The sequence below is a fragment of the Aquarana catesbeiana genome, linkage group LG04 (genome assembly GCF_042186555.1).
Source record: "Aquarana catesbeiana isolate 2022-GZ linkage group LG04, ASM4218655v1, whole genome shotgun sequence".
Lineage (NCBI taxonomy): Eukaryota > Metazoa > Chordata > Amphibia > Anura > Ranidae > Aquarana > Aquarana catesbeiana.
In genome coordinates, this window is record NC_133327.1 from 275,737,584 (window position 1) to 275,760,219 (window position 22,636).

Below are 22,636 nucleotides of genomic sequence, written 5' to 3' on the forward strand. Positions count from 1 at the left end.
GGTGAAAAACCTCCTGTGATGCAGCTGCCCCTCAGAGCCCCCCTTTTATTTACCTGAACCCGGTCTTTCCAGCGATGGGGGTGAGCACACCAGCTCCAGCCGGTGTCTCGGGTCCTGATTTGATAGATAATATAAATGGCGCACTATTCCCTGGGTTAAAGTGTATGACACAAAAAGTAGAACAAACTTAAAATGACTAGTATATACACAACAATATGTGAATTAAATAGCCTCAATCCCTCGAGACTAATATTAAATAAATAAGTACATAAATAACATTATATACAGTAATGCTCAATACAATGTGTAAAGATGATCAATCATAAAAACTGTATATAAAATAAAAAACTTGATATGTGACTTATGTGATAATTAATTACATCGCACACAGTTCGTATACATGAGCAAAAATGCAGTTAATGCAAGAACACTTTCAGACAACTTTCTGCATCACTTTCCTATGCCAAAAAGCACCAGAGTATAGCAAAAAAATCTTAATGGATTTCACTTGTAAGTACCGTAATCTCCAATGCCTTGAAATATTAAGTTTCATAAAGTAAAGTTTGCCTCTTACCAGATGTGATGGATCCCCGTTACAGAGATCAGACTCGCTTGTGAAATATTACCGTCTGTGTGGATTTCACTCTCTTCGGTTCTCTCACAGCCAAACCCCTCCAGAGATTAAACTCAAGTGATTCAAAGACAAAGGAACTGACCCACTTCCATAGGCGTTCAGCTCCTCCACATCACAGCAATTAGCCAGTATGAACTTCTCAGGTGCAAGGACGTATGAATTTTTGCGTCCTTTTAAATGTAGACAGAACCCCAAAGTTTAGGAAATCATATATAAGGAAAGAAAAAGCCTCATAGTGTAAAACCGCATAAATTTATTAAAAATGCTTCTAAAGGTTACACTTACAGCAAGGCAGAAAATTCAAACATGAAACGTATACTCTGTTGACGTCCAACCAGTTGAGTGGCGCTACAAGGATTCTCCGACCCGACGTGTTTCCACAAAACTGTCTACTGGGAATGGAGGATGTCATATTTCACAAGCGAGTCTGATCTCTGTAACAGGAATCCATCACATCTGGTAAGAGGCGAACTTTACTTTATTAATCATATGTCAAGGCATTGGAGATTACTTACAAGTTGAATCCATTAAGACTTTTTTTTGCTATACTCTGGCACTTTTTGGCATAGGAAAATGTTACAGAAAGTTGTCTGAAAGTGTTCCATTAACTGCATTTTTTCTCATGTACATGATCTGTGCACATAAGTCACATATCAAGTTTTTTATTTTATATACAGTTTTTATGATTGCTCATCTTTACACATTGTTTTGAGCATTATATAATGTCACTTATACACTTATTTATCCAACCACTTCAGCCCCGGAAGGATTTACCCCCTTCCTGACCAGAGCACTTTTTGCGATTCGGCACTGCGTTGCTTTAACTGACAATTGCGCGGTCGTGCGACGTTGTACCCAAACAAAATTGACGTCCTTTTTTTTCCCCCACAAATAGAGCTTTCTTTTGGTGGTATTTGGCGATGAAGGGGTTAAGTGTGTCCTCGGGAGTGATTCTAAATGTGGGGGGGAGGGGCTACAACACACATGACAGCGATCACTGCTCTTGATGACAGAGAGCAGTGATCTCTGTCCTGTCACTAGGCAGAACTGGGAATTGCTTTGTTTACAAAAGCATCTCCCCGTTCTACCTCTCCGTGACAGGATCGCGGGCACCAGGCGGACATCGAGTCCCTGGGACCCGCGGTCATGGAGAAGCAGCACCACTTCTTAAAAGGGACGTACCTGTAAGCCCTTTTGCCCACCAGCCCCATTCTGCCAACGTATATCGGCGTGCACTGGTCGCGAAGAGGTTAATATTAGTCTCAAGAGATTGGGGCTATTTAATTCACATATGGTTGTGTACATACTATTCGTTTTTAGTTTGTTCTACTTTTTTGTATCATACACTTTAACACCGGGAATAGCGCACCATTTATATTATTGCCTATTTTTGATTCTTTCCTGGTCTTGAGTAGCTGCTGTTTCATCCTTTTCAGACCAGTGCAGAGATTTATATTTATACACATTTTCTATTTTGGATAGATTGATAGCAGTGCACCCATTGGCTCCCGCTGCTGTCAATCAAATCCAATGACACGGGAGCCGGGGGCAGGGCCGAGTCCTGCTGTCTGTCAATGGACGCAGCAGCAGGACATGGGGGCACACCCACACGAGTGCCCTGATGGAGATCGGCTCTTCAATGGGGCACTCGAGAAGAGGAGGAGCCAGGAGCGCCGCTGAGGGACCCCCGAACAGGAGCATCGGGGGCCACTCTGTGCAAAACCAACTGCACAGAGGAAATAAGTATGACATGTATGTTTTTTGGGGGTTTTTTTTTTTTTTTTTTTTAAACTAACCTTTACATATCCTTTAACTAGTTTACTATTTTATCTGAAGTTTCTCCGTCTCGCAATGCCCTTTTGAGTATAAAAACACCTGCTAAATCTAAAAAGATTCCCAGCTATGAAACAAAAGAATGGACAATTTATAACCATTGGGTAAATTCAAGAAAGATTTTCACGCCTTTAAAAAATCTTTGCTGAGCTCTATCCGGTAAAGAGTTCTCCAATCAGTGGACTGCCCTGGTAGTTGATCCTACCATCTCATTTTTAAATAAACATCACACTGTACCACTCGAACATGTTCCTTCTTTCTAAGATTCGACCGATTGGAAGTTTGAGATTCTCTTTAAGGCTCTCTTTCCACTCGCAGACCTAGCTACAGTCAGCAATCGCTACAATTTCTGTCTCTTGAGTTGCAGTGAACTGGACTGGGGCAATGAATAACCAACATGAAACTGTATTCCAGGACTGTGTCTTGAAAATTTAGTTCGCCTTTACCACAAAACTGCCTATGCAGGTAAGGGGTATCTGTAGAGAAAAATAAACTGTGCAGCTTTGACTAATGCCCTTATTATAGGTGCAGGCCATTTATGTACCTCCCAAAGCCTAACTGAAAAACTCCCAGAGATGGCATCATTCCATCCTGCCTTGTTGCTACAGCACTCCCAGCTGTTACTGTTCACCCCACCATCACAGGAGTGAGCTCTACAACCCCCTGCACATATGTGGACCACTATCTTTTCCATCACAGCATCGCTGAGCTCAGGGCTGCTGTGTTGTAGCAACAAGGCAGGATGGAATGATGCCATCTCTGGGAGTTTTTCGGTTAGGCTTTGGGAGGTACATAAATGGCCTGCACCCATAGTAAGGGCATTATTCAACTTTAGTCAAAGCTGCACAGAGAGATAGAGCATGAAAGGGGGTTTGAATTGGTTGGGAATGTCTTGGCAATGTCCTAGAAACAAGACAGGACAAGATGTTTCCATCCAGTTTTTCGACCAGGCTTTGAGAGGAATGGCTTACACCTGTACAAAGTGCATTTAACTTTGAAAAGGTGCAAGTTTCTTTATCTACAGGTGTATATTGCATAGGCAGGTTTTTTTTGGTAAACGTGAACTTGCCCTTTATATTTCAATATTTTTATTGAAAAGATCTGATATCAACAGAAATAACATTTGAACAAAGCCAATTCTCGGAATGTCGTCATAGCAAGACACAGGTAAATAACATATGAACAGAGAAAATATGCAAAATTCAACAGAAAAAAAGGACATACGCTAGTCATAAAATGGTCTCAGGGTGATATTTAAAAGGTAATTGTGCTATCCATCATTTTTAGAAAAAAAACAAAAGGACGTAAACCTGATCTTTGAGGGATCAGGAATGAATATTACCGATCAGTAACAAGGAATGCAGCTGTATATAATGGAAGACCGGAACAAAGGCATGGTTCGGGGGAATAGGGGGGGACAGGTAAGAAGAAAATGGTGGGTGTGGAGAAGCGGGGAGACCCCCAACACTATTCTCTGAGACTGAGGCCCCAAAGACAACCAAATATATGTTAAAATGTAAATAACAGGAGAAAGGGGAAAAAGTAAAGGCAGGAAAGAAAAAAAAGGGGGGGGGGGGGGGGAGATGTAAGGTATATTTTATCCTCGGGTCCAATGCAAGACCCATCCACAAAAATGTCAATGTAAGAAATAGAGAGAGAGAAGAAGAGGGTCAGCCTCCTCATTGGGGAACCAAGGTATAAGAAATCCACGGGTCCAAAATTTTATTAGACTTTTTAGAGTTGTTATGAAGTATATGAGTGAGTTTGTCGTTGACCATAATCAAGTTGAATTTGTTCTTGACGTGGTCAAGAGGAATAACAGACTGCTTCCAATGCCTTGCAAGTGTGATCCCTGCTGCTAGCAATAGGTAATCAGCTTCAATGACTTTGTGGGGACTTCATCGTGTAGTTTGTGAAAGAGGGCTGCCTCTGGGGATCTGCGGATGTTCACTCCTGTCTCCAAATTTATAGGATTAAATGTCTGGATCCAGAACCTAGTCACGAGTGGGCATTGCCACCAGGCATGATGCATCGTCCCCAACTGGCCACAACATCAAACAATTCAGCGATGTGGCATTTTGGCTACCCGGGTCGGAACCAGGTACCAGCGCAGGAGTGTTTTTATAATTCGCTTTGATTAGAGTCGTATTGATGGAAACTTTAGATAAGTTGTAGGCAATGTCCTGCCACTCAGTCAAATCAAATGTAGGGTTCAGGTCCTTTTCCCACCGATTCATATAGGAAAGTTTTGAGTTTGGTTCAGTGGGAGAGGTATACACTGCAAATATACGTCCCCTCAGAAGACCCCTTGTCTGGCAAGATAGTTTGAATGTCGTAATTGTAAGGGGCCCAACTAGTAAGTTGAGTTTAGATCTGGCAAAGGATGCTATTTGATTGTATCGGAATATTTCACTAGAAGGTATTTGTACCATATCCTTAAAGTGTTGTAAGGGGTATACTCGGTCTCCATTAATATAATCGCCAATCCTTGATAGCCCCTTATTAAGCCACCATTGAAATTATCTCGGTACCAGCCCATGTGGAAATTCCGGGTTGCAAAAGATAGGAGCTAATGGTGTGTGTGTGTGGGGACGATTAAGATCTGCGATGACATGCACTGTTCCAGACTGCTAATGTGACAAAGAAGGACATAGTATAGGAAGATGTAAATGGCTAGGGAGTCACACTAATGATCCTATGGCAAAGGGATGACAGGAAAGTGCCTCAATAGAAACCCAAAGGGGAATAGGGCCTTTAGCAGTAGTGTAGGCTAATTGGGAAATTTGAGCTGCTTGAAAATAAGCCTGTAGGTTGGGAAGACCAAGCCCACCCCTTGGTTTCAGAGTATATAATATCTGTTTCTGCATCCGAGGCCTTCTATTACCACATATGAAACAAAGGACTTTGGCTTGTAAGCGCTGTAATTATCCCCATGGGACAGACACCGGCAAGTTCTAAAATAGTAAGATATCCTAAGTAAAAACATCATTCCCCTATCTCAAGAATTTTTGCTTCTTTCATTAGACCTCAATAAGGCCTTTGATTGCCTAAACTGGAACTGGAGACCTTGGGCTTCGGCCCTACCTTTCTTTCCTTATTGAAAAGGTTGTATAGTTTCCCATTGGCCCAGGTTTTCATTAGAGGATACAAATCAACCCCCATTCCCTACTAGATGTGTTACAAGACAGGGCTGCCCACTCATCCCTTTACTTTTTGCATTAGCAATTCAATTGAAGCAAAGATTCCCGAGATAAGGGAGCATCCCAATTGGTACGTATAGCTGAAATCAAAGTTATAGATCTACGAATCTGATCCAAGGTTTGGTGCCCCACAATAAATCCTGACTGATCTTTATGGATATACTGTGCCAAAAAAGTAATAAGGACGGCAGGCCAAAAATTTTTTTTTTTTTTGTAAGAATTTTTAAATCCCAGTTTATTAAGGAGATTGGGCGATAATTAAGGACGGCAATAGAATCCTTGTTAGGTTTAGGAATAACACTGATATAGACTTTGTTTTTATCCAGAGGGACTGCTCCACCATCCCGCAAGGAATTAAAGAAAGTAAAGAACCATATGTGGGGCCAGCTGTTCAGAGAAGTTTTTGCAGTAATTGTTGGGAAGACCATCTGGGCCTGGTGATTTATGAAGTGATAATGTTTTGACAGTATTACAAATGTCCTCACAGGTGAAGGGCTGGTCCATAAGGTCTCTATGGGTGCCCTTAATAGATGGAAGAGGCAGGTTCCCCAGAAAGTCCCTGATGGATGAAGGAGCAGCATCCCGGGATTGTCTATACAGAGCAGCGTAAAATTTGTGGAACTCTCAAAGGATCTTTTGGGGGTCATGACGAGTGCCAAATGTGAGTGTCTAGGAGTGAGCTTGTGTGCTAACAAGGATCCTGGGCAGTCATGCCAAGTAAAGAACCTATTGTTCGTCCAACGCAGTTATTTCTCGGCTCACGTGGTAAGACAAATGTTGAGTTCTAAGCGGCATTGTTCAAGTTTAGTGAACATAGTGAATTAGTTCTTCAAATGGGTAGAAATATTAAGACCGTAGGATTCATTGCTGAGGAGAGATTCATTTAGGCGCCAATGTGACTTCGCTATCCTGGTTGTCAGGTCCGATTATAGGATCATGATCCACCCAGGAGGTAGAAGGTATTTTAGCAGCGTGTAATTTAGGTAAAAGTCCAGAGAGGAGAAACACATGATCTATGCGAGAGTAGTGACTATGGGCTCTCGAAAAATGAGTATAGTCCCTAGAGGTGGGGTTAGCTTCCCTCCAGTCATCTACTAGATCATAATGATAAAGCAATTGTGCAAATTTACGGCTTTTCTTTGAAGGGGATCTGGTTGAAACAGTATGAGTTTTGTCCATTATAAAGTCTAGGGCTAGATTAATGTCACCTGCTAGAATAACTTCCCCCTCAAACGCAGCGGCCATAGACTGTAGTAGGGAACTAAAAAACGCAATTTGGTTTGTGTTGGGAGAGAAGTAAACTAAGAAGGTCAATAAATTTTCTCCCAGGTAGCCCGTTACCAAAAGCTATCATCCCTCTTTGTCCTTGAGCACTTTAGTTTCAGTAAATGCTAGTCGTCTAGATAAACAGAGGGTCATTCCCCTCTTTTTTTTCAGAAGCCTTTGCAAGATAAATAGGATAATCCTTATGGAGATATCGGGGTGTAAATAGGGGAGTAAAAAGTGACTCCTGTAGGGCCACAATGGCTGCCCCCAAGAATCGGTAATGTGTGAAGGCCTTAATATACTTAGAGGGCACCCTTAGACCCTGAATGTTAAGGGAAAGTAGACGGATGGTGTGGATGGTATTTGTTGCGCTAGGCATGAGGAATAGTGAGCATAATTATCGGTACTGTCAGAAACCATGAATCAGACTGAGACAGAAGTACAGTTAAATCACACTTGTTTAATAATAAAAGTAAATAGAACAAACGTAGTAAAAACATAGCCAAAGTTCGGTAACCGGAAAAGATAGACAGGCCAGGAAGCCAGGAATCGGCATAGTGGATCAGCAAGCAAGATCTAGAGCCAGAAGGAATGTCAGCCAAGCAAGTCTTTAACAGGAACACAGGAGGAAGTCTCTGTGATGTTGACCAAGGCGAAGGCAGAGATCATCTAGGGTGGACGGCTTAAGTAAGCAGGACTGACATGCAGGATATCACCAGCAGGTGTGTCACTGTGGAGAGATAGGAGCTGCCAATTAGCCGACAGCTGAGCGGCCAGGTCAGAGAAGTAATGGCTGAGCCCAGCCTTGACAGTACCCCCTCCTCAACGACCCCTCCCCCTCAGAGGACCACCAGGCTTGAGGGGAAAACGTCTATGGAAATTACGGAGGACGACAGGGGTAGGTACGTCTAAGGATGAGACCCAAGATCGTTCATCCGGACAGTACCCTTTCCAATGCACCAGGTATTGGATGCGCCTATGGGAGTCAACAATGGACTGTACTTCATACTCCTCATGGTTCTCAACCTCTACGGGGTGAGGACGTGGCACCAAGGTGGTAAAGCAGTTGCAGACCAAAGGTTTTAATAAGGAGACATGAAATACATTTGAGATACGCATATTAGAAGGAAGGTCTAACGCGCAAGCCACTGGGATAATCCTGCGGAGAATACCGAATGGCTCAATAAACCAAGGTGCAAGCTTCAGAGAGGGAACACGAAGTCGGAGGTTGCAAGATGACAGCCAGACCCTGTCCCCAGCCTGGTAGGAAGGTGCAGGCAGGTATCTGCGGTCAGCCTGGAGTCTGTACCTATCATTAGCATGTCGCAAAGCCTCCCAGACTTGTGCCCAAGTGGAACGAAGACCACGGAGATGCTCCTCTAACGCAGGAATACTCTGCGGAACAAATGAGTCAGGCAACATGAAAGATTGGAAACCATAGTTTGCCATAAATGGGACAATCGGGAAGCAGAATTCAAAGCAGTATTGTGAGGAAACTCCACCCACGGTAAGAGGTCTGACCATTTGTTGGTCAGAAATATAGCAATGTAGGAACTGCTCTAAGGACTGATTGACTCATTCTGCAGCCCCATTAGACTGCGGGTGGTGGGCAGAGGAGAAAGCAAGCTTAATTCCCAACTGTGCACAAAAGGCTCACCAGAACCGGGACACAAACTGACTACCCCTGTCTGGGGCGATCATAAGCAAAGGATCTCCAGAGCAAAAATGGAAGCCAGTTCCTTAGATGTGGGCAACTTCTTAAGTGGAATACAATGAGACATATTCGAGAACTGGTCAACCACCATAAGGATAACTGTGTTGCCCTGGGAGTTGGGTAACTCCACAATGAAATCCATAGACAAGTGGGTCCAGGGCCTCTCTCCATTGGGTATGGGTTATAGGGGGCCCACTGGAAGGTGTCTTACTCTGAGCACACACGGAACAGGCAGCTACGAAGGCGGTTACATCAGCACATAGACTAGGCCACCATAATTGTTGGGAAATGGCCCAAAAGAGTTGATTCTTCCCAGGGTGGTTAGCAGCCTTAGAAAAATGGTAAGTGGAGCACGGCAGTACAGAGACTCTCTGGGACAAAGTAGCGGTCACAAGGTTTCTCAGGAGGAGCATGGACCTGAGCGGCAAGAATTTTGTCACCCAAAGGTGAAGTGAAACTGGTGCGAACCGTAGCCAGAATACGATCAGGAGGAATCACAGGAACCGGAGAAAAAAATGTGAGAGTGGTAACTCCTGCGCTGTCAGAGAGGGCCTACGCTAAAGGACACTGTTGCAACACCTGTGTACTGATCCAAACAGACAAATGAAGCTAATATATTCCTTCCTATCCTACCCACACCTAACTGTACTTACATCAGCTCATCCCCCACAGTTATTACCTTTTGTCTCCACTTGACCCTCACTTCTAGATTGTAAGCTCTAACGAGCAGGGCCCTCTGATCCCTCCTGTATTGATTTGTATTGTAAGTGTACTGTCTGCCCCATGTTGTAAAGCGCTGCGCAAACTGTTGGTGCTATATAAATCCTGTATAATAATAATAATAATAATAATATAAAAGGTGGTGATTGCGCTGTGATAAAGGGAAAATGGGGAAAGGGAGAGGGACTAAATAAAGTGCATGGAGAGGTAAGACAGAGTGACCTGAATAAGTGAGTCAAACGCACTTATAGGCTCTAGATGTTAGAAAACATATATAAGTGGAAAATAAAAAATCGCTGACATCAAATTAAAAATGCAAGCAAGAAATACGTAATAAATGTGTATCACACTAGTGAATCGGTAAATCTGTAAAAGTAGCTTCCTAAGTAAAGCAGGCCTTATAAATGGATGAATGAAAGTACTGACAAAGTAAAACACGCTACAATCCAATGACACAAATGAATATCTGTGAATGAATAGAAATAACAATCTAAAATTAGTAAAACATTAAATAAGTTCAAAATGGGTATGGGCTAGTATCACACTAGCTCATGAGTGACAGCTCTGACGAGCTGTAACTGACAAGTCCCCAGGAGTGGATAAATATCAGTCCCGTCACCAGGTAAAAAGCTTGTAACTAAAAAAACAAAACGGTTCCAATGGTGAGGGAAGGGGGATCTTCAGTGAGGACACCTCCGTGTTTGCAAGCCGCTTACCTTACAGCTGTAAGGCATACAGCTTGTGTTGCAAATAGCTAGCAGGCATGGGAGTCCAGTTTAGGCAGGTGATGACGGTGGTAAAAATGCCAGGCGGGATATAAAAAGACAAAAAATGGACAGCATATGATGTGACTTTGTGACGACCACAGTGGAGGGGGGCAAGACACAAAGGAGGGGAAGTTGCACTCGCTTTTTTAAAGTGAGTGTGGGCATCAATCCACGAGCGCCGAGCTCGTATGCCTCCAGGGATATCTCCAATCTTCAGTCTGTCCCCGTGCCTTACTCCTCAGTGCTCGTCAGGTAGAGTAATGATATATGGTATATGAAGAGAAAAGCGCACATAGCGTGATCCCATATCAAAGATAAATTTATCAAATAAAACCATCCAGTCAACTTACATTTTAAAAACAGCTACAGTGTATAGCATCCACGAGCGCCGAGCTCGTCTCCTGCTGTTGGTCTGTGGCAGCGTCCCGTGCTCCAATCCTAACGCGTATCGTCACGTGACTTCTTCAGAGGATAACACGGGGTAAGGAGCCAATGCTTATAAATAGTCCCTGTGTAATGGGCGCACGGCGGCCATTTTCCCGAAGCTCGCCATTATGTTGATAGGCGCCCGGCGGCCATTTTCCCAAAGCCTGTCCGTAAGAAGAATAGCACACAGTGCCATTAACCTATTGCCAGGGTCATTCAGACAGGGCAGGTTGAAAGGGATATTCCTGGCCATAAACAGAGTCAGCTTGGGGTTGCCTGAAAAGCAACAAAAAACATGATCTCGAGCGAAATAAAGTGACCCACTGAAACACGGTGTCTCATGTATGAGCTGTGCTGGGAATACATTACACAAAAAATGTACAGAAAATATATAAAAAATATTAATAAAAAAAAAGGTATGACGTATAAGGATAAGGAAAGGTAATGGGGAAAGGAGGTAAGGGAGGGGGGAATAATGCAAAAAAAAAAAGGGGGGGACAAAAAATAAACGATCGCTGGATGGAGAAATTACAATTAAAAAACGATCAAAAAATGGAAAAAGAAAACGGACAAAAAATGGAAACTGGAGCTCGGGACGTGTCACAGACACACTAAACGAGTGATATAAAAGTACAACAAATACAGTCCAATAAGCAAAAAAAAAAAATAAAAACAATATGTAGCTAACCTGAAGACAGAAGGACTAAAAAAAGGAGAAAAACAAAAACTGACAGAGGCGAATCACAGACAAAAACGATAGTGAAAATAATAAACTAAAAGTCGCTAAGAAAGCAATTTAAATCAAACTCGATGTTAAGTCCTTTAGGCACAAGGGTGTCCATAGAGAATATCCATTTGGACTCGATTTGACTTAGAATCCTCACTTTGTGTCCCCCACGCCATGGTCTGGCGTAGGGTTCGATACCCCAAAATTTCAAATGACTGGGGTCTCTATTATGATATTTATCAAAGTGCCTGGAGACATTGTGTTTGTCGAAACCCTTTTGGATGTTTTGAACATGCTCCTTAATACGAATTCTTAGTAATCTTTTGGTGCGGCCCACATACTGGAGGCTGCAACTACACTCCAATACATAGACCGCTCCTTCAGTATTACACCAATGAACTCATTGACATCATATTTGGTGCCATTGCTGTTTGATTGAAAAGAGAATACTTTTTGGTTCCGACGTTTAGTACGAGTACAGGCATAGCATTGTTTGCAAGGGTAAAAGCCTTTACCGGTGAAGAAAGAAAATTGTTTTTTGGGGGGATCAGTCACGCTTTTGACTAACCGATCTCTGAGGGTGGGTGCCCTTTTTATAAATAAATTTGGGTTTTTCTGGTAGTATCTCTCTCAGGCCACTATCTGATTTTAGAATGTGCCAATGGCGAGATATAATGCGTTCGATCTTTTTATGTTGAAGGTTGTAGTCAAGGACCAGAGGTCCTGCTGGCAAATGGATATTTTATCTTCAAGCAGTTCTTTTCTTTGCATTTGTCCTACTTCTACTATTTTGTCATTTATGAACTCTTGATCATATCCTTTATCCGTAAATCTTTTTCCAATCAGTCTGGCCTGCATATAAAAATCTTCTTCCAGAGTACAATTGCGTCTTAGTCGCATTATCTGTCCTTTGGGGATGTTAAATAGCCAGTTTCTATGATGGCAACTTCTTAGAGGTAGGTAACTATTACGATCGATGTTTTTGAAGAAGGTTTTGGTGATAAATTAATAGTTGATACGTAAGATCTCCAGGTCAAGGAACGGAATAGACTGTTCCTCAGTCTACCGGGTTAATACAATATTTTTGGCATTATTATTTAGTTTGAGAAAAAAAGAAGTTAGAAGATCACGATCACCTACCCATATAATAAAAATATCGTCGATATACCTTTTGAACAACCGTAGTTCTTTGGGGGGATCTGAAAAAAACACTTCCTCTTCCCATTGAGATATGAAAAGCCCTGCAACACTGGGGGCAAATTTAGCCCCCATAACTACTCCTGTCTTCTGGTGGTAAAATTGTTTGCAGTACCAGAAATGGCTGTGTTTCAGACAGAAATCGAGGCATTTGACAAGAAATTTCCTCTGAAAATGGGGGAGCTTGGTGTATTTTCTAAGACCCCAATTCATGGCCTCACATGCCGCAAAATGGGGTACGATCATATACAGTGATGATACGTCAGCTGTTGCCATCCATACAGTACCGATGTCCACTCTATTTTCAAGTATCTGAAGCATTTGTTTCGTATCTCGTAGATAAGCTTTAGTACTTAGTACTGCAGGTTGGAGGTACTTGTCGATATATTCACCCAGTCTCGCCGTAATTGATTCTATACCATTAACGATCGGTCTTAAAGGAGGATCAGTTTTATCCTTATGGATTTTAGGTAATGCGTAGATAATCGGAGTTCTACAGGCCTCTGGGACCAGATATTTAGATTCTTTTTTATTAAGAATGCCCTTTTTTAGGCCCAGTTGGACTACTTGTTCCAGTTCTTTTTTCCATTTAAATATAGGGTTATTGGAAAGTATACAGTATGTGTTATGATCTTCTAGTAATTTCATCATGCCATTATGGTATTCGGTGGTTTGGATCACAATTCCACTACCTTTATCTGAAGGCCTAATAACAAGATTCTTTCTTTTAACAAGTTTTTGAATGCCAGTCCTGATAATCCTTGGTTCCTCTCTTTTTTTAAACGTTAAATTCTTAATTTCTTCTGTCACAAGGTTCTTGAAAACTTCTATATGGGTATTATCCTTCGGTTTAGGATTATAGGTTGATCTATTTCTCAGGTTGCTGTGTAGTACTAAATCTTTTTGCGTAGTGCTGGCATTGATGGGTTTTTCCAACAAGTATTTTTTAATGTTTAATTTTCTTATATATTTTTGTATACTTATGTACGTCTCAAATTTATCAAGATTTTTCGCCGGTGCGTATTTCAACCCCTTGTCCAGCACTACTAATTCTTCCTGAGTTAGTGGTATGTCTGTAAGATTAAAGATTCCTTCTCCTATGTCTCCCTTTTTCGTTTGTTTTCTCTTTCCTGCTCTGCAGCCTCTTTTCTTGTGGGGCTTTTTCTCCTTGTTTCCTCTGTTCTTCTCGGAGGATGATATTCCGTGCCTCTCTCTAAAAAAAATCTATTATGACCTTGTTCGTGTTGGTAATCGTAGTGATATCTCACGTCTCTAACCGTGTCTCGGAGGTCTCTCAGCGGGGTGTAGTAGTTGTACGTATAAATGGGACTCCGTTCTCTGGGTCTATGCGGTGCATATGGTGGGCCTCTTCCTTCTTTGGGTCCATAATAGTAGTTAGGGCCCGGGCTTCTATCGCGTGATCTATGGTAGTCTTGTTGACCATATTGATTGTCTCTTATTTCATAGTTAATCATTTACCCAGGGATGACTCACCTAGACATTTGAATAACAATGTCAGACATAGACATCCCAGCAACAATACTCCATACAATACCTGAAAGCAACCTCCTTATCCACCACGTACTCCGCAACAGTGGTGGAAAAAAATCTAATAATCGGAGGAACCATAATAAAAGACCCCATTGGACACGACCTTCTAATGCACCTAGAGATGCAAGAGGCCCCCCACAAGAGCCATATAGGCAGGAGAGACACCCAGCGTATCTTCAAACCAGCTATGAAACAAGAGGCAATCAATATGGTCAACAAGACTACCATAGATCACGCGATAGAAGCCCGGGCCCTAACTACTATTATGGACCCAAAGAAGGAAGAGGCCCACCATCTGCACCACATAGACCCAGAGAATGGAGTCCCATTCATACGTACAATTACTACACCCGCTGAGAGACCTCCGAGACACGGGTGGAGACGTGAGATATCATTACGATTACCAACACGAACAAGGTCATAATAGATCTTTTTTAGAGAGAGGCAAGGAATATCATCCTCCGAGAAGAACAGAGGAAACAAGGAGAAAAGGCCCCACAAGAAAAGAGGCTGCAGAGCAGGAAAGAGAAAACAAACGAAAAAGGGAGACCTAGGAGAAGGAATCTTTAATCTTACAGACATACCACTAACTCGGAAAGAATTAGTCGTGCTGGACAAGGGGTTGAAATACGCACCGGCGAAAAATCTTGATAAATTCGAGACGTACATAAGTATACAAAAATATATAAGAAAATTAAACATTAAAAAATACTTGTTGGAAAAACCCATCAATGCCAGCACTACGCAAAAAGATTTAGTACTACACAGCAACCTGACAAATAGATCAACCTATAATCCTAAACCAAAGGATAATACCCATATAGAAGTTTTCAAGAACCTTGTGACAGAAGAAATTAAGAATTTAACGTTTAAAAAAAGAGAAGAAGCAAGGATTATCAGGACTGGCATTCAAAAGCTTGTTAAAAGAAAGAATCTTGTTATTAGGCCTTCAGATAAAGGTGGTGGAATTGTGATCCAAACCACCGAACAATACCATAATGGCATGATGAAATTACTAGAAGATCAGAACACATACTGTATTCTTTCCAACAACCCTATATTTAATCACTTCAGCCCCGGAAGGATTTACCCCCTTCCTGACCAGAGCACTTTTTACAATTTGGCACTGCGTCGCTTTAACTGCTAATTGCGCGGTCATGCAATGCTGTACCCAAACGAAATTTGCGTCCTTTTCTTCCCACAAATAGAGCTTTCTTTTGATGGTATTTGATCACCTCTGCCGTTTTTATTTTTTGCGCTATAAACGGAAAAAGACCAAAAATTTTGAAAAAAAAATGATATTTTCTACTTTTTGTTATAAAAAAAATCCAATAAACTCAATTTTAGTCATACGTTTAGGCCAAAATGTCAATAAGTGTATATTTATTGGTTTGCGCAAAAGTTATAGCGCCTACAAACTAGGGTACATTTTCTGGAATTTACACAGCCTTTAATTTATGACTGCCTATGCCATTTCTTGAGGTGCTAAAATGGCAGGGCAGTACAAAACCCCCACAAATTACCCCATTTTGGAAAGTAGACACCCCAAGGAAATTGCTGAGAGGAATGTTGAGCCCATTGAATATTATTTTTTTTTGTCCCAAGTGATTGAATAATGACACACAAAAAAAAAAAAAATTACAAAAAGTTGTCACTAAATGATATATTGCTCACACAGGCCATGGGCATATGTGGAATTGCACCCCAAAATATATTCAGCTGCTTCTCCTGAGTACGGGGATACTACACGTGTGGGACTTTTTGGGAGCCTAGCCGCGTACGGGGCCCCGAAAACTGCCTTTAGGATTTCTAAGGGCGTAAATTTTTGATTTTACTCCTCACTACCTATCACAGTTTTGAAGGCCAAAAAATTCCCAGATGGCATAAAACCCCCCCAAATGACCCCATTTTGGAAAGTAGACACCCCAAGCTATTTGCTTTGAGGCATGTTGAGTCCATGAAATATTTTATATTTTGACACAAAATGCGGGAAAGTGACAATTTTTTTTTTTTTTTTTTTTTTTTTTTTTTGCACAAAGTTGTCACTAAATGATATATTGCTCACAAAGGCCATGGACATATGTGGAATTGCACCCCAAAATACATTTAGCTGCTTCTGAGTATGGGGATACCACATGTGTGGGACTTTTTTGGAGCCTAGCCTCGTACGGGACCCCGAAAACCAAGCACCGCCTTCAGGCTTTCTAAGGGTGTAAATTTTTGATTTCACTCTTCACTGCCTATCACAGTTTCGGAGGCCATGGAATGCCCAGGTGGCACAAACCCCCCCCCCCCCAAATGACCCCATTTTGGAAAGTAGACACCCCAAGCTATTTGCTGAGAGGCATGGTGAGTATTTTGCAGCTCTCATTTGTTTTTGAAAATGAAGAAAGACTAGAAAAAACTTTTTTTTTTTCTTTTTTCAATTTTCAAAACTTTGTGACAAAAAGTGAGGTCTGCAAAATACTCACTATACTGCTCAGCAAATAGCTTGGGTTGTCTACTTTCCAAAATGGGGTCATTTGGGGGAGTTTTTTGCCACCTGGGCATTCCATGGCCTCTGAAACTGTGATAGGCAGTGGAGAGTGAAATCAAAAATTTACGCCCTTAGAAAGCCTGAAGGCGGTGCTTGGTTTTCGGGGTCCCGTACGAGGTTGGGCTCCAAAAAAGTCTCACACATGTGGTATCCCCATACTCAGGAGAAGCAACAAAATGTATTTTGGGGTGTAATTTCACATATTCCCATGGCATGTTTGAGCAATATATAATATAGTGACAACTTTGCAAAAAAAAAAAAAAATTGTCTCTTTCCCGCAACTTGTGTCACAATATAAAATATTCCATGGACTCGACATGCCTCTCAGCAAATAGCTTGACGTGTCTACTTTCCAAAATGGGGTCATTTGGGGGGGGGTTTGAACTGTCCTGGCATTTTATGCACAAGATTTAGAAGCTTATGTCACACATCACCCACTCTTCTAACCACTTGAAGACAAAGCCCTTTCTGACACTTTTTTTGTTTACATGAAAAAATTTTTTTGCAAGAAAATTACTTTGAACCCCCAAACATTATATATTTTTTTAAAGCAAATGCCCTACAGATTAAAATGGTGGGTGTTTCATTTTTTTTTCACACAGTATTTGCGCAGCGATTTTTCAAACGCATTTTTTGGGGAAAAAACACACTTTTTTAAATTTTAATGCACTAAAACACACTATATTGCCCAAATGTTTGATGAAATAAAAAAGATGATCTTAGGCCGAGTACATGGATACCAAACATGACATGCTTTAAAATTGCGCACAAACATGCAGTGGCAACAAAATAAATACATATTTAAAAGCCTTTACAGGTTACCACTTTAGATTTACAGAGGAGCTCTACTGCTAAAATTACTGCCCTTGATCTGACCTTCGTGGTGATACCTCACATGCATGGTGCAATTGCTGTTTACATTTGACGCCAGACCGACGCTTGCGTTCGCCTTAGAGCGAGAACAAGGGGGGGACAGGGGTTCTTTTTTTTTTTTTTTTTTTTTTTTTTTTTTTCTTTATTATTTTTTTGCTTTTTTATCTTATTTTTAAACTGTTCCTTTCATTTTTTTTTTTTTTTTTTTTTTAAATCATTTTTATTGTTATCTCAGGGAATGTAAATATCCCCTATGATAGCAATAGGTAATGACAGGTACTCTTTTTTGAAAAAATTGGGGTCTATTAGACCCTAGATTTCTCCTCTGTCCTCAAAGCATCTGACCACACCAAGATCGGTGTGATAAAATGCTTCCCCAATTTCCCAATGGCGCTGTTTACATCCGGCGAAATCGAAGTCATAAAATGCTCGTAGCTTCCGGTTTCTTAGGCCATAGAGATGTTTGGAGCCACTCTGGTCTCTGATCAGCTCTATGGTCAGCTGGCTGAATCACCGGCTGCATTCTCAGGTTCCCTGTTGAGACAGGAGAGCCAGACAAAAACACGGAAGACGGTAGGGGGGGGGGCATTCCCTCCCACTGCTTGTAAAAGCAGTCTAGAGGCTAATTAGCCGACAGGATTGCTTTTACATGAAATCCAACCTCTGGCTGAAAAGAATGATACCAAGATGATACCTAAACCTGCAGGCATCATTCTGGTATAACCACTCAAAGTCGTGAATGGCGTACCTGAAGACAAAAAAAGTAAACGGTAAAGTATAAAAAATTGCATACCTGAAAAGCAAACATGATAAAACATAATAACAATAAAACATTGCAGAATAGAATACAGTAAAAAAGAGCAGAACAATAGAGATAGAGAGAACAATAAAACGACAACTATTTTTTTTTTTTATTTTATATTTTTGTTTGTGTTTTTTTTTTTTTTTTTACACTTTTTCTTGTAACTAACTTTTATAACTGTAACCGGTTCCAGGTTCGGGTCTCTCAAAATGCGATGGCATCTTGGGAGACCCTGTGAAAGTGTGCCTAGTCTGTGCAATGCTGTACCCTACGCTAATACGCAACTAGTGAATGGTAGCGTTCAAAACATTCACCAATGCAAAGACCAGGATTGTCAGGACAGGAGGGACAATAATAGCGGGTGTCACGCCTATATCCGCGCTTGCTGCAGACACGACATCTTTTTTGGGGGGGTTCGCTGGGTAGGGGTACTCGGGAGGACATAAAAATGCCTCTCATGCAGCCGACTGCATTTGGTTGGGGATGTGAATGGGGGAAGTACGGGTGCTGCAGAAGTGGTGGGTTCCCAATTAGGATTGGCGAATGCAGCAGGAAGGGCATTATGGGCACGACAGGCCTGTTTGTCTTCTTGGTGGCAGTGGGACACTACTTGTGCTTGCCACCTTACCAGCTTGAACTGCACTTATGGGACTCGCCACGTCAACAAGTGTTACTGCAGTGCTGGTTTGACTACGACCGGGGTGTACTAGGCAGCTGGTGCTTGCCAGGTCACCAAAACGATACCAAAAAAACTGTTAGCGATCGCAGGGATCAGGCCTGACTCTGCGAACGCTGCAGTTATGCGTTTAGTGTTTTGTAAGTGACAGTGATCGATCGATACTGCACTTGGGTGGGCTGGGCCGGGTGGAGGGGCAAAACGCAGGTGCTAGCAGGTATCTGGGCTGATCCCGCTAACACTGCGTTTTTGGGATCCCTAAACTGCTGGGGATGCTAGTATAGATCTGATCGGATCAGATATTGATCCGTTCAGATACTATACCACTAAGGGAGGCGTATGCTGCGTGCTTGGGTGTTAGCGCTACTGGCGCTAATCTGACGCTGCCTGGGGCGACGCATATCACCGCCGGGCAATCGGGGGGCTAAACCTTTATTCGGTAATAAACGGCGGGTGCCCTGACACTATATATAAAAAATAAACGAACTAACCAGCGTCACCCGTAACGGTTATACAGTGATCAGTGGTGAAAAGGTTAACTAGTGGGCAATCAAGGGGTTAAAACATTTATTAGTTAGTATATGGGGGTCCCTGTCGCTATAAAACGCTGACGGCGAACCTAAATATTTACCTCCCTAACTAGCGTCACCAGTGACGCTAATACAGCAATCAGAAAAATGATCGCTTAGCGACACTGGCGACAGGGGGTGATCAAGGGGTTAAAACTTTATTAGGGGGGGTTAGGGGGGTACCCTAGACCTAAAGGGGGCTAACAATAACTGCCCTACCACAGTAACTGTCACAAACTGACACCATGCAGTAATCAGAAAAAAAAAACTGCTTGGTGTCAGTGTGACAGGGAGGGGGGAGGGGTGATCGGGGGGCGATCGGGGGTGTAATGTGTGCCTGGCATGTTCTACTGTGTGTGTTTGTGTTTTACACTCACAGTGATGTCTTCTCTCCTATGCGCCGAAACAGAAAATACCAAGCCGAGGAGAGATGACATAATTTCCTTTGCTGCTGTTTAGCATACAGCAGCAAAGGAAGATTCTCATTGGCTGGGAGCGATCGCTAGGGGGGGGGGGCACGAACGGATGGTCTCCCCCTCACCTCTCATCGCTCCCAGTCACAAGCCGACCGCCTCGGGCACCGGGGGGAGGTCCTGTCGGATGGGTATGGGTACGTGATTCTGCCTGCCCGTGCCATTCTGCCGACGTATATCGGCGTGAGGCGGTCGGCAAGTGGTTAAATGGAAAAGAGAACTGGAACAAATAGTCCAACTGGGCCTAAAAAAGGGCATTCTAAATAAAAAAGAATCTAAATATCTGGTCCCAGAGGCCTGTAGAACTCCGATTATCTACGCATTACCTAAAATCCATAAGGATAAAACTGATCCTCCTTTAAGACCGATCATTAATGATATAGAATCAATTACGGCGAGACTGGGTGAATATATCGACAAGTACCTCCAACCTGCAGTACTAAGTACTAAAGCTTATCTACGAGATACGAAACAAATGCTTCAGATACTTGAAAATAGAGTGGACATCGGTACTGTATGGGTGGCAACAGCTGACGTATCATCACTGTATACGATCATACCCCATTTTGCGGCATGTGAGGCCATGAAGTGGGGTCTTAGAAAATACACCAAGCTCCCCCATTTTCAGAGGAAATTTCTTGTCAAATGCCTCGATTTCTGTCTGAAACACAGCCATTTCTTTTACTGCAAACAATTTTACCACCAGAAGACAGGAGTAGCTATGGGGGCTAAATTTGCCCCCAGTGTCGCAGGGCTTTTCATGTCTCAATGGGAAGAGGAAGTGTTTTTTTCAGATCCCCCCAAAGAACTACAGTTGTTCAAAAGGTATATCGACGATATTTTTATTATATGGGTAGGTGATCGTGATCTTCTAACTTCTTTTTTTCTCAAACTAAATAATAAGGCCAAAAATATTGTATTAACCTGGCAGATTGAGGAACAGTCTATTCCACTCCTTGACCTGGAGATCTCACGTATCAACTATCAATTTATCACCAAAACCTTCTTCAAAAACGTCGATCGTAATAGTTACCTACCTCTAAGAAGTTGCCATCATAGAAACTGGCTATTTAACGTCCCCAAAGGCCAGATGTGACTAAGACACAATTGTACTCTGGAAGAAGATTTTTATATGCAGGCCAGACTGATTGGAAAAAGATTTACGGATAAAGGATATGATCAAGAGTTCATAAATGACAAAATAGTAGAAGTAGGACAAATGCAAAGAAAAGAACTGTTTGAAGATAAAATATCCATTTGCCAGCAGGACCAGGTACCTCTGGTCCTTGACTACAACCTTCAACATAAAAAGATTGAAAGCATTATATCTCGCTATTGGCACATTCTAAGATCAGATAGTGGCCTGAGAGAGATACTACCAGAAAAACCCAAATCTATTTATAAAAGGGAACCCACCCTCAGAGATTGGTTAGTCAAAAGCGTGATTGATCCCCCAAAAAAACAATTTTCTTTCTTCACCGGTAAAGGCTTTTACCCTTGCAAACAATGCTATGCCTGTAGTCGTACTAAACGTCCGAACCAAAAAGTATTCTCTTTTCAATCAAACAGCAATGGCACCAAATATGATGTCAATGAGTTCATTGGGTGTAATACTGAGGGAGCGGTCTATGTATTGGAGTGTAGTTGCGGCCTCCAGTATGTGGGCCGCACCAAAAGATTACTAAGAATTCGTATTAAGGAGCATGTTCAAAACATCCAAAAGGGTTTCGACAAACAATGTCTCCAGGCACTTTGATAAATATCATAATAGAGACCCCAGTCATTTGAAATTTTGGGGTATCGAACCCTACGCCAGACCATGGCGTGGGGGACACAAAGTGAGGATTCTAAGTCAAATCGAGTCCAAATGGATATTCTCTATGGACACCCTTGTGCCTAAGGGACTTAACATCGAGTTTGATTTAAATTGCTTTCTTAGCGACTTTTAGTTTATTATTTTCACTATCGTTTTTGTCTGCGATTCGCCTCTATCAGTTTTTGTTTTTCTCCTTTTTTTAGTCCTGTCTTCAGGTTAGCTACATATTGTTTTTAGTTTATTGTTTGCTTATTGGACTGTATTTGTTGTACTTTTATATCTCTCGTTTAGTGAGTCTGTGACACGTCCCGAGCTCCAGTTTCCATTTTTTTGTCCGTTTTCTTTTTCCATTTTTTGTCCGTTTTTTAATTGTAATTTCCCCCATCCAGCGATTGTTTATTTTTTGTCCCCCCCTTTTTCTTTTTTTGCATTATTCCCCCCCTCCCTTACAACCCTTCCCCATTTCCTTTCCTTATCCTTATACGTCATACCTTTTTTATTATTAATATTTTTTATATATTTTCCGTACATTTTCCGTACATTTTTTGTGTAATGTATTCCCAGCACAGCTCATACATGAGACACCGTGTTTCAGTGGGTCACTTTATTTCGCTCGAGATCATGTTTTTTGTTGCCTTTCAGGCAACCCCAAGCTGACTCTGTTTATGGCCAGGAATATCCCTTTCAACCTGCCCTGTCTGAGTGACCCTGGCAATAGGCTAATGGCACTGTGTGCTATTCTTCTTACGGACGGGCTTTGGGAAAATGGCCGCCGGGCGCCTATCAACATAATGGCGAGCTTCGGGAAAATGGCCGCCGTGCGCCCATTACACAGGGACTATTTATAAGCATTGGC

At 42.0% G+C, this 22,636-nt stretch overlaps 1 protein-coding gene across 3 annotated transcripts in view; it reads left to right on the forward strand.

Moving 5' to 3' along the window:
• CLCN2 (chloride voltage-gated channel 2) overlaps positions 1 to 22,636 on the forward strand; it is a 571,730-nt gene that overhangs the window by 522,145 nt on the left and 26,949 nt on the right. The gene's annotated exons all lie outside the window — the stretch shown is intronic.